At 40.0% G+C, this 15,383-nt stretch overlaps 1 protein-coding gene across 1 annotated transcript in view; it reads left to right on the top strand.

The window, feature by feature from the left end:
• The first annotated feature begins 323 nt into the window (after positions 1-323).
• Positions 324-15,383, top strand: part of LOC149313808 (cysteine/serine-rich nuclear protein 3-like) — a 122,817-nt gene continuing 107,757 nt past the window's right edge. The window contains exon 1 of the mRNA XM_089519832.1: positions 324-471. The gene's annotated coding sequence lies outside the window, so the exon portion shown is untranslated. The remainder of the gene's footprint in view (positions 472-15,383) is intronic.

The following is a 15,383-nucleotide window of genomic DNA, read 5'->3' as shown; positions in this document are numbered from 1 at the left end:
GCAATGGCTTCATAGGAACAATTCATCTAAACATATAGTCTCCCAGTATTCCTTGCCCTCAGGCCTATTTTATGCCTGCCTTTCAATTATTTCCAGTGACGAAAGGGAAAAATAATTGTTCTGTATATAGAAAATAATTGTACGGGTTTCTGAATAGCAGCTTGCTAGAAGAATGCCTGGTTGGAATCTTTTCAAAAACCAGAAATCCCTTCCCATTTTGATGATAACATGTTTTGCCTTACAGTGCTGCATCTCCTCCCCCCCCCTTTTTTTTTCCTTCTGCACATTTCTCCCCGCTTTTTTGCACAGAACTTGAAAGGAGGCAAGCGTCAGAGAAAGAAAGAGTGCGTTCCAGCAGATGCCAGGATGTTTTGTCTCTGATTGGCTGACCATAATTGAATGGCTGAAGGAAGAAGAGCAAACCTTTCAGTCTGCCTTGATGAAACTGAAATAGCAGCATCCTGATCACAGGTAATCCTACTAGGGGAGGAAAAGGGAAAGAAGGGAAGAGGAGGTCCTTTTCATTGCACAAGTCCCGGAATATTTTCTGTTGCTGCAAAAATGCTGCTGTGTGCATTTTGTATAACCCATGCGATGCTTAATGGCTTTCTAGCAGTTTGACAATCTGTTCGTCTTTCCTCTAGCGTATATCTCTTCCAGTAAGCAGTCCATATATTGGGTGGGAAGGGATAGTTATGCATGCAAACACCTTTGGCAACTTTTGGATGAGAGTGCTGAGAAGACAGTCTGAAGTGCAGGTGAAGCATTATAAGAACAAAGTGCACAGTGCAGAGGGAAGCTAGACTGTAGAGATGGCAGCAGCAAAAAGACAGCACTGGGAAATCAAAAGCGGTGTCTTTAGGCCTAGGATAAAAAGAGGCATAAACTGATGTATATTTTGACCTGAGTTCTTTATTTAGACTGTTAATCCAGAAATGTGCCATTGAAAGAACTGTGAAAGCAACTTTTATTGGTCAGTGTCCTTAGTGAATGCTAGAGTGTGAATAATTTTTGAGTAAATATTCCTGCTCTCCATGATATGAAAAACAATTAAGTAATTTAATATACAGCCTGGGATTACTATTGGTTTGAAAGCACAGGTCTAGCATCGACATTCCAATATCTAAACCAGCAACAGAAAAACACTCATTGTAATGGCTACGATGAACTGCTTCAGCTGTTTAAGCTGCATTATTGCACAGCTACTGGGATGATCAGGTCATATACTGACCTAGATAGCTTCTCTAGGTAGAATTGTCAACTCTTGGTATTTGCACTGGCATTATTTGGAGCAGAATTTTAAATCTAAGAGACAAACATAAAATAGCAAATTAAATATGGTCACAACTGAAATCCGTTGACTACTTACAGTGAATGCAGCACTGAATTTCAGAAAGCATTGTATTTTACAAAATAATCTGCAGACTGCAACAACTGTCAGAGAAGCAGAAACTAGTAATTCAAATACCGGTTTTACTTTCACTGGATATTATTATTATTATTATTATTATTATTCTAAATTTTTTATTTTTTATTTTTGGTAATGAGCTCTGCATTTTCTGGTTAATGTACCAAAATAAAAAAGTCATGTTTTGGATATGAATAAGAAGTTAAGCATAGAAAAATATTGTGCTGTTCATATGTAGAGAATTTCTACACAAAAATAACCACAGTGAAGCACATATGTAAGTAGGGAGATAGTCTTCAGAATTCTTCTGTCTGGTTGTATCAACACTGCAAAAATAATGCAATTTGACACTACTTTAGCTGCCATGCTCCATGCTATAGAAGCCAGGGTTTTGTAGTTTGTTATGGCACCAGAGGTCTCTGACAGAGATGGCTATATATTTCACAAAACTACAAATCCCAGAATTCCATAGCATTGAGCCATGGCAGTTAAAGTGGCGTCAAAGTGCATTAATTCTGCAGTGCAAATTCAGGCTCTGTCTTCATTCAGGATTAGATCTCAAGTTTTGTTTGCCAATGGCCCTGGTCTTGCCACCTAAAAGAGTGAAGGCATTGAGGGTGGCAAATAACTCTGCCCAAGGGCCTGGAAAGCTCGGCAAGTAACTTCCTCCAAGAACAGAATAGGAAAACTTCAGGCCCTGGGATAAAGTTGGCCCTTTGGAGTTCCCAATCTGTCCCTCTGGGTACCATAAAATATCTTCTCCCATCACTTGGTTGTTTCTCAGCTTTGGGGCAGGATTTTCTTTTTCCCACTCTAAAAGTTTGAAATGCTTAGTTACTTCGTTATTGTAAGTTTTTAATGTGTAAGATGCCTTGAGACCCAGGTTGCATCTACAATGCAGAATTAGTCTTGACAGTTAAAATGGTGTCAAACTCCATTAATTCTGTGGTGTGGCAGTAGCCCCAGTCTTGGGAGGAAAGCGTGATATAAATAAAGTTAATAACAATACAATAATAATTACTTTCAGCCAGTGTTTTAAGATAAAATAGGCTTGCCTTCCTTCCTCCCCAACCATTGGAAAGCAGCCCATAAAACAGTATCTAGAAATGAGAATATAGCCTTAGGGCTGAAAGAGGTTCTTCATCTTTGGCCTGAATGGGAAAGAACACGTGCTCCTCCTCATGCTTTGCAGGCCACACTGGGATGCTCTACAGTGACCAGAAGTGATATTTCAGATGTCTAGAAGTCACTCTTAATCTCTTTTAGATTTTTTTCCCAAGTTTGGAATGGTATTGAGAAACAGCCTTTGTGGGGTGAAACAGGTGCCCTAAAGTCTATATCTGAGAGCCAGCATCGTGTAGTGGTTTGAGTGCTGGACTGTGATTCTGGAGACCAGGGCTCAAATCCCGGCTCAGCCATAAAAACCCACTGAGTGATCATGGCCAAGCCACAATTGCTGAGCCTCAGAGGATGGCAATGGCAATTCCCTTCTGAAGAAACTTGCCAAAAAACAAACAAACAAACAAAAACCCTATGATAGCTTCACTTTAGGGTCTACTGCCACACGGCAGAATTAGGGTCATAGGTTGGAAATGACTTGAATGCACACAGCAATAGCAGCAACAACAAGACTGGAGGGGGGGACCTTTAGGGAATGATATTTGGAATAGGTCTGAGGGAGGTAGGGCTACATAGGATGCCCCAGGGGGTGCATTTGGCCCAGGGGCCACATGATTTCCACCATGCTTTAGAAACTTGGATCAAGTAGTAAATGCCAAAAAAACCAAAACCAAAACAAAACAACAGCATGCATAGTACACAATATAGAACACTAAGAGAATGTAAAGATGTCACTTAGGTCATTGCAGTATTGACCCACACTTATGGTAGGATGGAGCCATACCCACTGAAATCAAAGGTGCTTCAATGAATTTCAGTAGGATTGTAATGGCCTCCTCTAACTCTGGATCCTGCTATTTGCATCTGTTTTTATCATAGTGTTATTCTGTGAATCTCTGAAAGAACTGTACTGTCTTCCATAATATGGATAGTCTCTGATGGTTATTAGTGTGGATATGAAAAAAAAAATAGTTATGTGTTTGCATATTGTACATGAGAGCCAACATGGTGTAGTGGTTTCAGTGTTGGACTATGACTCTGGCGACCAGGGTTCAGATTCTCACTTGGCCATGAAAACCTACCGGGTGACCTTGGGCAAGTCATATTCTTTCAGCCTCAAAGCAAGCCAAAGGCAAACCCACCCTGATCAAAGTTTGCCAAGAAAAGCCTGTGTCACTTTAGGATCTCCATAAGTTGAAAACTACTTAAAAGCACACAACAACAACAACAATGACATGAATGTGTGCACATTGATACATGGAGTTATTGTTAAATCCATTTTCTACATTTCTTCCATTTATCTCAATGCCATAACTTTTTGAATGTGCCATCATCCCCATTGCTGCTTTTTATGCTCAGAGAATATTTCCTTATTATCATATATTTGATCATTGTAAGGCAAATACATAACACTGCTTTAATTTGTTTTTATATTAATTTCTATCACCCATTCAGTAAATTAAGAAGCATGTATTTTTTTAAAAAAAATCTTAATTTTTTTTATCATGATTGCCTCAATTCCCACTATATTTATTCAAAATGAGTAAAGACAGTTAAAGAAAAGGAAAACAAAATAAGAAACACCCTAAAAAACACAAGTAGTCAGAAGAGGAAGAGAAATAAATACAAACTTAAGAAATAGGAGGGCATTTGATGTTGGGGGAGGTGGTGAAACTTATTATAATTCAGGCAGTAAACTATATTCCCGTAATTTAAATTTAAGCTATAGCAATTTCAACAGAAGCTGGCTCTTATTAGTTTATATAGCAATACCCCTTAGACATTCACATAACCAAATCACTGATTACCTTTTCTTATTAACATGAGAAAAATGTTCAGCTATAAGATCTACAAAAACCATCTTGGACTGAGTGAAATAGCTGTCCATAATGGTCATTGCATACAATCAGTTCTGCCTCAGCTCTTACCATGGGGTCAAAAATTAGACATTAAATTTAATGGCATTTTTTTTAGAAGACGTGCTCCCTCAAGTGGTGGAAGATGCGATGGTCTTTTCTAGAGATACTTACTGTATGTACCACAGGGATATAAACCTTTCATTGTTTTGTCTTTGCATGTGAGAACTAAACATTTATACCGTTTTTCTCCCCATTCCATGAGAAAGTGAAAATTTTGCACCATTTTTTGCCCATCAGTGGCACATCTTGAAATGATATGGGAAGTTATTCTGCAGAGAAATCCACATGGGATCCAGCCCTAATTCTATGTATTCTGTTTTACAATTAGTAAGTGGAAGGTAAACACTTAATTTGCAAGTCTGATTGTTGAAGAGCACAATTCTGAGTAAATCCAGTTGTGGGAGGGGGAGAAAAAGCAGATTTATCATAGAAAATATACACTCTCCTTAACTGTAGGGAGTAATTCATAGAATCATAGAATCATAGAATCATAGAGTTGGAAGAGACCACTAAGGCCATCCAGTCCAACCCCCTGCCATGCAGGAAATCCAAATCAAAGCATCCCTGACAGATGGCCATCCAGCCTCTGTTTAAAGACCTCCAAGGAAGGAGACTCTATCACCTTCCGAGGAAGTGCATTCCACTGTCGAACAGCCCTTACTGTCAGGAAGTTCCTCCTAATGTTGAGGTGGAATCTCTTTTCCTGTAGCTTGCATCCATTGTTCCGGGTTCTGTTCTCTGGAGCAGAAGAAAACAAGCTTGTTCCCTCCTCAATATGACATCCCTTCAAATATTTAAGTAGCGCTATCATATCACCTCTTAACCTTCTTTTCTCCAGGCTAAACATCCCCAGCTCCCTAAGTTGTTCCTCATAGGATATGGTTTCCAGACCCTTCACCATTTTTGTCGCCCTCCTTTGGACACGCTCCAGTTTCTCAATGTCCTTTCTGAATTGTGGCGCCCAGAACTGGACACAATATTCTAGGTGGGGCCTGACCAAAGCAGAATACAGTGGCACTATTACTTCTCTTGATCTAGACACTATACTTTTATTGATGCAGCCTAAAATTGCATTGGCTTTTTTAGCTGCCGCATCACACTGTTGACTCATGTTCAACTTGTGGTCTATTTGGACTCCTAGATCCCTTTCACACGTAGTTTCATTCAGCCAGGTGTCACCCATCCTATATTTGTGCATTTTATTTTTCCGCCCTAAGTGCAATACCTTACATTTCTCCGTGTTGAATTTCATTTTGTTAGCTGTGGCCCAGCTTTCTAGTCTATTCAGGTCATTTTGAATCTTGGTCCTGTCCTCTGGGGTATTCAATCACCTGTGATTAGAAGCAGAGCCTGCACAACTACAGACTGAAAGCATCTCCCTTTGGAGTTGAGAAATTGTTCTTCTACATATTTTAAAAATTGTTGTAAAGCTTGCTTTTTGGTTTGGTTTTTAAAATAACAGTCATGTTGTTTATTATTTATTCTGAATCTTCAGATGTTTTTTATTCTGTTATTATTTTTTCATATAATGAATGTTTTACCTTTTTTAATGTTGTAACCTTTTTTGAATGTATGTTCTACATGCAGCGTATAAAGGCTTAAAATGAACACATTCTAAAGGAGCGGTGTTTTCAAATGCATTAATACAAAGTCTCATGCAGGCAGAGGCTTTTTCTGAAGTTTCTGGTGTTGACATTTGTTTGTTCAACTGGACATACCAAGGTGAATCCTGGGGAGTTCTGTAAAAACTTCAACTTTCCCTCTTTGCCAAGTAATTTAGCAAGTTCGGGAAAGGTCTTTTATTTGAAATGCATGGCAAATATATGCTCTGTACCTAGAATTCAAAGACATAGCCATGTTAGTCTGCATGCATGCAAAGGAATCTTGTAGCATTTTTGAGACTAACTGAAAGATAGAAGCTGGTAGCCTAAGCTTTCCTCAGAGGAAATAGGCTCAAGTCTACCAAAACTCATGCTACCAGCTTCTTTCTTTCAGTTCATCTAAAAGGTATTGTAATGCCCCCTAGACCTAGATAAACTAACACTGAAGACATGTCCATTGTCAGCCCTTCTGGAAATGGTCCAACTCCAAAAGGTTATATCTGACAATCTTTTGAACTGCTTATCGTTTTAAGGGTGGGTCAGGTGCCGCCAAAATCCTGAATTGTTTATCATATTGAATCAACAAATACTATGATGTCAGTGTGGTGTCTTGGAAGTTAGCCAGGACTGATGCCTTGTAGAACAACATTTGGAATACAATACACATACACTATACTTGCCAAGGCAGTTGTCATAGCTGAACAATTGGATTTAAGCCTCTGCTTCCCTGGTGAGGTGTTTAATTAATTAATGGGATTTATATCTTGCCTTTCTCCTTGAAATGGACATCAAAGTGGTTATTGGATTCAAGGTTCAGTAGGACTCTATATCAGTTCATGGTTCAGAATAGTAGGAAAAGCAAGTCTACATATTCCCCATTTCTACAGTTGCCAATGTAGTAAAGATTGTGGTGAGGATTGTGTGTGGAGCCACAGCTTCAGTGTTGGCACTGTTAGGTGGGATACCAACTGGGCTAGCAGTTGTTAATGTATGGATTGGTGTAACTGGGGCTACTGTGCTTCACCCACTCAAATTGGCTCTAGCATTATCACTGTGGCTACTGATAAGGTTGGGCAAATGCACAGCAGAGATAAATGGTGTTCAAATGTACCTACAATGCCTACTGGTGTTAGCACAGGTGGAAGTGATCTATTCCATGGTATTGGTTTTACTGTACCAGAGTTAATAGAGGTAGTCCCAAACCCAAGTAGGCTTCTTTCTCCCTCTCCTTCTTGCTCTTTGTCTATTTAAGCATTTTGTAGGCTGTTTCCTGCTGTGTGGCTAAATGTGGCAACCAGAATAGAAAAAAGTGTTTTTCCATGGTAATAATTTTATTATCACACCTTGCATCTTGTTTCTAATTAAGGCGTGGTACAGACTACCCAAATGCGCTGTGCTGGTGCCACAACTGCATGGTCCCTAACCCTATTATGGCACAGCAGCATAACAATGGTGGCATCCCATGTACATGGGTGCCACCATTATGATGTAAGCACCACACGGCGTCTACACAGTGCCATTGGCGTACTTGTGACATTGGTCCTGCGGTGCAAACAGAACCTGTTTTTTCCAGGGTCTTTGTCCTCTGGAGGGAATTGGGCCACCAGCAGGCTGCCCTTTTGGGGTGGTCTGTCCCGAGCCTAAGGTTGCCAGTTTTTGTTTATACAGTGGGCCCTTGCCTTACATGGGGGATCCGTTCCAGCCCCCCCCCCCCCCCACGTAAGGCTAATTCCTCATATGCTGGAGCCCCATTCAAATGAATGGGGCTCGTGTGCAACCGCGCGGGAGCATGCGGGTGCCACAGGCGCGCACGCCATTCATTTGAATGGAACACATTGCTCCTTGCACCCCACACGCTCCCCGCATCTTGAACGTGTACTCTCAAGTACGCGTAAAGCGCACCTGTGTATACCGCGGGCGCACTGTAATTAAGGATGCCAGTTCAAGATTGGTCAATATTAAATGAGGGGACTATACATTCTTACATACTTAGGGAGAAGGGAGAAAAATATTTAATCTAGCCTATTTGCTTCTACCCAAAAGATGAATGCATTACAGAGTGGAAGGTGAGCCCTGGCACTACAATGATTTGAAGGAAGAAGCTAAGTAAATGCATAGATTCATGAAGAATCTTTGCCAGTCACAGCAACAAATTCATTAAGCCTTGCAAATTGTAGCAAGCTGCTGCTCTACTGAGATGGAGATTTGCACACAGCCCTTTCCTCTCGGTTGGAGAATTTGTATCCTCATCTCCCATCCAGAGATGGTGACTGAAGGCCAGCCCCTGAGATCTGGCAACCCTATTTATAATGGTCAACACTTCCTATTTAAACGAATCTTGTAGCTCCTTTGAGACTAACTCAAAGATGCTACAAGATTTCTTTGCATGCTGATCTGGACTAACATGGCTATGTCTTTATTTTCTAATTAAAATAGCCTTAATAATATTCAGGGTCAGATTATGAATTATGTCCCTGCTTCTCTCTGGTGCTGGACTTATGCGGGGGCTAGTTTAAGGGGTAGTTTAGAGCCTCAGGTTAATGAGGTACCTCAAAATCAATTCATAAGAATATCTCTCCCCCCCCCCAAAAAAAAATAGACATGGGGTAGATGATAACGCTATGGGGCCTAACCTTTTGCACAGAACATAATTTATGGCTTTAACCTGCCTTAATCTTGCTCTGCTTCTCCCCCAGCAGTTCTGATCAAGCTACCAAGTTGAGTCTTCCTGCCAGGCTGGCCCAGTGGCAATGAAGAGCGGGCTGCATGGGAGTCCTTGAAAGGTGGACTGTGCCCAGCAGCTCCAGTAATCAAGAGAAATTGGTAGAAACAGATCTTAGTTCAACACATATTTCAATTATTCAGTTTCCTTGGAAACCTTCTACCGCAGATGGATTTGCCTTTCCGTGTCTAAAAATATCTATGTAGCCCCTCTCGGAACAACAAAGAATTGAGAGATGCAGAGCAGGTGACTGCGCGTAGCACCACCACACTAATTTTGTAAGTTTTCTCTCACGGCAAAGGTATTCTGTGTGAACTGCAGACCTGTAATTTCTTATCCCACTTTACCTTTCAGTGCTGTTGGCAAGCTTTCATCAGCCTTGTGGAGTGGAGATAAGCCTACTAGCTTTGGCTGCAACTCCTAGCGGAGCGAGGGGGAGATGTGGTTGTGTGGGAGGGCGCTAGATAAAAGGTTCCAAAGAAAATAGCTGGTAGCTGGCAAGTGTAGAAAAATACATTTAATCAGTCCCTGGGATCCCTGGGTTGCTTTCCAAATGTACTCCCTCCTTCTCTTCATTTCAGCATGAACAAAATTACTGCTCTCTCTCTCTCACACACACACTTGCTCTCTCTGTACTGCTGCAAATTTGGTTTATGCAGAGAATGTCAGTCTTTGCTTCATGTGGGTTATTTTAGGTTGGCTGCTTTAATTCACATAAAAAGTGCATCTTAGATTTCCTGCATTTAGGAATCAGCTTTAATATTTGTAATGGACCATATTTAGTCTCACTGAAGCCCACTGAGTTCAAGGGAAGTATTTCCTCCGCACCTCATTCTGTACATGATTGTAACCATTGATTGTAGCCAAAAGAGACCTAGCATCATCTGATTTTAAAAGGACTTTCACAGTGGTGTCACAAAAGGTCTGCAACTTCCTTCTGAGGAAAGCTCAGCAGGCCATCTCTTTAATGGAGTGTGGTGCAAAGATTTATTTTTAGAAAAACTGTGGCACCAGTTTTTGGGTTTTTTTTTTTTTCCTGTTCTCAGTAGAAATATAAATCTTCAATTTTGTTTTTAGATCCAAAGATTAAGAATTTCTGTACCTTTCTTCCCACTGCAGGAGAATATGAATATTTCCATGCAGTTTTTGTTCAAAACACATTGGGGGTTTTTTTTACACTAAAGGTATGTGGATTTTTGCAAAAAAAAAAACCATGCAAAATACAATTTTTGCACAGAAATAGTGGATTTGCACCAAAAAATTACATTTTTTTTCACAACCCTCTGGAAATTGGGGCCAGGTTCCAGTGTTGGAAGGCATGCATCTCAGTCATTATGTCTCCTGATACTGCCACCTCCCAATCCACTTTGTAAGACATTCAGCCCCATCAACATGGCCATTTCCAGGTTAGGTTTCCAGAGTAAGCAACATGTCCAGCTGTTTTCCTTTAGCTGGACTCACTGTGACAGACACCTAGGATATTTTGTATGTCTCTGTAGACCCAATCTTTTCTATGCCGCACACCCTTAGGAAATGTTTGATTAGTCTTCATACCCCCTACAAAAGTAATATCACATTTGAAGAAGATGGTCCAAAACACATTGCAAAAATAATCCAGTTTGAGACTGCTGCCCTGGCTCTGTGTTAGGGAATCCTGGGAATTGCAGTTTATTGTTGTACCAGAGCTCTCTGACAGAGAAGGCTAAATGTGTCACAAAACTACAGTTCCCAGAATTGCCTAGCATTGATCCAGGGCAGTTAAAGCGATCTCAAACTGGATTATTTTGTCAGTGTCTAAGTGAAGTCTAATTTCTAATTTTTGAACCACATACAATACTGCAAGTGGACAAACTGAACTGTAACATATAAGCTTTTAATATAGGGCATAAAATGCAAATCTAAATTGAGAATTAGATTCTAATTTATTCAAAAAATAATGTGTAAACAGTAAAATTAGCCCCAATTGTGAATATCAAATTCAATGACTTTTTTGCTCCTGCTGTTCCTTCATCATTTTGTCAAATGTGGATTTTTCTTCCTGAATGCAATTTACAGATCTGCCTGTGGATTCAGGTGATTCCTAGATTTGGGGCCATTTACACTTTAATAGTGCTATTCTGACATTATATAGCAAGAAAGATACAATGGCGATATTGAAACACTTCTTTTCACATGTGTCACAATAACCGGGCATTAACTATTCACAATCAGTAAAATAGCATTTTTACATTCCTCATGTCAATGGAAGGGGTTGTGATCGGAGAGAGGGGGAAATGGATCATCTCTTCGCTAAGGAATTCTCCTGTGACAAGTCTGACACAGGAAGTGATTTTGCTGAAAGGCACACTGGAGGGTTCAATTTCTTTCCAGAAGGTTTAGTGCCGTATTCTCAATAGCGCTATTGAAATGTGATTGCCTTTCACAGTTTGCGATAGCGCTAATGAAGCGCTATTGGCAAGCCATTAACACTTTTGTGTCGTTAATGAGAAGTTGCACTAGCATGATGCTTTCATGATGTGACAAGTACAGTACAGTGGGTCCTCGCCTTACGCGGGGATCCGTTTTGGATCCCTCCGCGTAAGGCAAATTCCGCTATGCTCAAGCCCCATTGGAAACAATGGAGCTCGTGCGCGGCGGCGCACAGGGTGCAACGGGCGTGCGCGCCCATTCAACTGAATGGGACGCTCCGCCCCCACGCGCGCCCTGCGGCTTGAGCACATATGCTCAAGCCGTGTAAAGCGCGCCCACGTATGACGCGGGCGCGCTTTATGTGCATGACATCACATGAACATTTTTTGTGATTGTACAAACTTGACGGGGGCATAGCGTTTCTCTTGTCTTTCTTACCCCCGTGTGATTATCTCCTTTGTCTTGATTAACAAAAAACAAGAACAAAACTGTATCCAGATTCACCCAAGTATCTTTGTCACACCTCCTGAAATTCAATCCCGCACCCCTTAGTTGAGAACCCATGATGTAGATGGTATCCTTGTGGTGTGTGCAGCTAAAGGAAAAGAGATGAATGCCTCACTACTGATCGCCTCACTTTCCCATAACCTAGAAATTGCTCTGCTGCGGGAGGGCTGCATGGCTTATAAGGTGAGTTTGGGGAACATTTTGGTTGCTCCATAGTCAGAAGAGAATTCTGACGAACCCAATCATGGCATATGTTGAACTTAATCTAACACACAAATCCCTAACAAGTTTCACTGTTTTTAGTGGACAAACACAATTTTGTGCACAAAACACATTTTTCACACAAAAACCTGTTTCTAGGAAGATGGAGATTTGTTGTGTGAAAATCGTGTTTTGATGTAAAAACAACTATTTTTTTCACAACCTACTTATGCGTGCATCTAGAAACGGTTTTCTGCTCCAACTTCACAATTTTTAAAAAGAAAATTCTGTGTATTTGCACAAACTAATTTCCTGAAATATTTCTGGATGTGTGAATACCAGGCAAAAATGTTTCAACTTCTCATCTTTGTATTATTTATCCTTGCTGAATTTCCTGAGTGGTAGAAAATCTATTTTTTGGTTGCGAAGTAAATAACAAAAAATATTATTTCTATTCCTAGCTCCTGGTGATTTTTCTCTCCCCTCTGTCTCCCCCCTCTCCATTCCTGTAGTTCTATTAATAATGGTCTTATTATTAAAGTGATTATTTTGCTGCTTTTACTCTTCTTGTTGTTATCTGGTACTGTGATTATCTTTAATAATTATTACAGGATTGCCAGGTGGAAAACTGGAGAGGGCTTCTTTACTTTTAATGGTTATACAGAAGGGGGCATTTAGCAAGTGTCTTGTGTGTTGTGAATCATATAACCAGGTAACAAGCAACACCTGCTGAAATCTCCTCTTCTACACAACCATTACAGGTTCAGGAGCCCTCTCATATTTTTACTCTGGCAACCCTCATATTCACAGTTAGCCACTCATGAACAAGAGTGGCATGTCTTTTTAAAGGAGTGAATAGGCATAAAATGGTACGATTTAACAGAATATTAGTTATAATGGACTTGTGTCCCACTTATGGGCTTCCCAAAGTCTTCTGTTGAGTACTGGCAGAAAAGTAAGCTAGACAACATAGGGGGTTGTCACACGGAGGCACTTGCCGTTGGTAAAATGTTGGCGAAAGGTTCCTGGAATATTCCTGAAACGTTATTGAAAAAATGGCTGCTCCGTGAATTCTTCATTCATGGGAGAGAAGAAGGATGCCTCAATTACATTTTAGAAGTGCAACACACTATCATAGAATCATACAGTTGGAAGAGACCACAAGGGCCATCCAGGCCAACCCCCTGCCATGCAGGAAATCTCAATCAAAGCATCCCTGACAGATGGCCATCCAGCCTCTGCTTAAAGACTCCAAGGAAGGAGACTCCACTACACTCCGAGGGAGTGTGTTCCCAGCCCTTACTGTCAGGAAGTTCCTCCTATTGTTGAGGTGGAATCTCTTTTCCTGTAGCTTGCATCCATTGCTCCGGGTCCTTGTCTCTGGGTCACGTTTCAGGAATGCTTCAGGAACTGTTTTAACACTGAAATATTACTAGGAACTGAAGCAGGCTTTTAACATATTAGATAACGAGACATAAATTCAATAGTCAGTCTTAACTGAAGTTCAGTTAAATTGAATTGAATCTGTGGAACTATGTAAGCACTGACAACTGGATTTGGGCCAGAATTTCTCATGAATTACATTATAAATGAACATCATTTCACAGGGATGAGGGCATTCCTAGTGATTTCTAAATGAGCATCTCAAAATTGTCCAGGCCTTAAGTATTTTAAAGGTACATAAAATTTGTTTGATGGTACAAAGAATTTGTATTGTTAATACAGAAAACTGCCAGTTCATTTCTTTCTGAAGTACTCTTGAGTCTGGTGCAGAAAACTACTTTTCTAATTGTCCATGGCACCTGGTTTTTCTCTCAATAAATATCCAATCTGCTGCTGTTTGTGCCCTATTAATTATATTAAGAAAATTATTTAATTTTCAGTGAATTATTTTAATGCAAATAATGTTTTGTCTTTATGCAAATGCCTCTGAGTAATAACTGCTAATAATTATTTGTTCTGTTTCCCTGCCAGACTTTTTCAGAGCATGTTGCTTTCTATTCAGTTGCTCTCTCTTTGATTTATGCAAATGAAAGCCAATATGCAAATGTTTTTACACTGAAGGGCAGGACACTTTTTTAAAAAAATATATTAAAATGATTCTGCTTTTTCATAATAAATAAATATTGACAAATAAAAATTTCCCCCTGTTTTGCCACAGCATTTGTTGAAACATTTAGAATTCTAGTTTAATGCTTTTAGATATTACTAATACTTAAATTACTAATCTCCAAATTAAATATGTAATATCTAAATAGACCTTACTATTTGGTATGTCATAATAATGTACTTCCTTTTGATTAACTGAAATAACTGCTCTGAGTATTTCGTTCTTTGTGAAGTAGCACATTGACACTATATGTCAGAGAAAATTGTGAATGAATTGTCAAATGGCTATATCTATTTTATCTTTTGTTTTTAAACAAAAACAGTTTAAAGCATTTTAAATGAATATAAACGATCTCCCTTTAAGAAATGAACTATATCTATTGCATAGCATAGCAACAAATGGAAAAAAAGACAATGAAACTAAAATATTTTTCAAATCAGTAATTTTGAAGGACTTGAATTTAATAGCATTCTACTTTATTCCTCTTACCATAAGGCACACCTATGATAAAATCAGAGTTAGCCATGTTGATCCATTTGGGAAAAGAACACCAGAGATACAGTACAGTGGGGCCTTGGTAGCCGCTGGGGTTTGGTTCCAGGACCACCACCACCCCACCCCTGTGGATACCAAAATCCGTGGATAATCAAGTCTCATTAAATATAATGGCACAGAAAAACGATGTCCCTAATATAAAAGGGCAAAATCAAGGTTTGCCTATGGGAATTTGTATATTTTTAAAGTATTTTCAAGCTCTGGATGCTTGAATCTGTGGATAAAAAATCCACAGATAAGGAGGGCTGACTGTACTCCTATCCCTTTATTAAAGCTGACCAAAATGTCACAGAGTTTTGGTGCAGCATTTTTTACTTCTCTTGTACTCTTCTGTAGCTGGGATATTAAAAATGAGGCAGGGCTGGGGGATAAAATCTAAACATGATGATGTTGCCCCCCAAATCTGCAGTGTGTAATCCTTAATGGAAGAGAAGTTGTGGAGATAGAATTAATAAAAATACAGTGTACCTGCGTCATACGTGGCCGTGCCAGAAAGGCTTCTCCCGCACCCCGGAAGAAACAATGGGGGCGCACACCAGGTGCACGCCATGGGAACGAGCCCCATTGTTTCAACTGGGGCTTGAGTTCACATGATATTTCCCTTATGCAACAGGATCCGGAAGTGATCCCCCGCGTAAGGGAAGGGCCAACTGTATACTTTTGGTCTCCACATGGTTGCCTGACACATACAATGATCAAAAAAGTGACTTGGTGTGTTGTAAGGTAGATTTATGACATTATAGCTTACTAATATGATGCTAGCCTATATGTACACTGCGGTACAAAATAGACACAGTCATGATCCTTTCCCCTTTTCTGGGACTGAGAGGCT

The sequence above is a fragment of the Sceloporus occidentalis genome, unplaced genomic scaffold, assembly GCF_023333645.1.
Source record: "Sceloporus occidentalis isolate IW3139 unplaced genomic scaffold, rSceOcc1.0.p SCAF_4, whole genome shotgun sequence".
NCBI lineage: Eukaryota > Metazoa > Chordata > Lepidosauria > Squamata > Phrynosomatidae > Sceloporus > Sceloporus occidentalis.
This window is presented reverse-complemented; position numbering and strand designations above follow the sequence as displayed.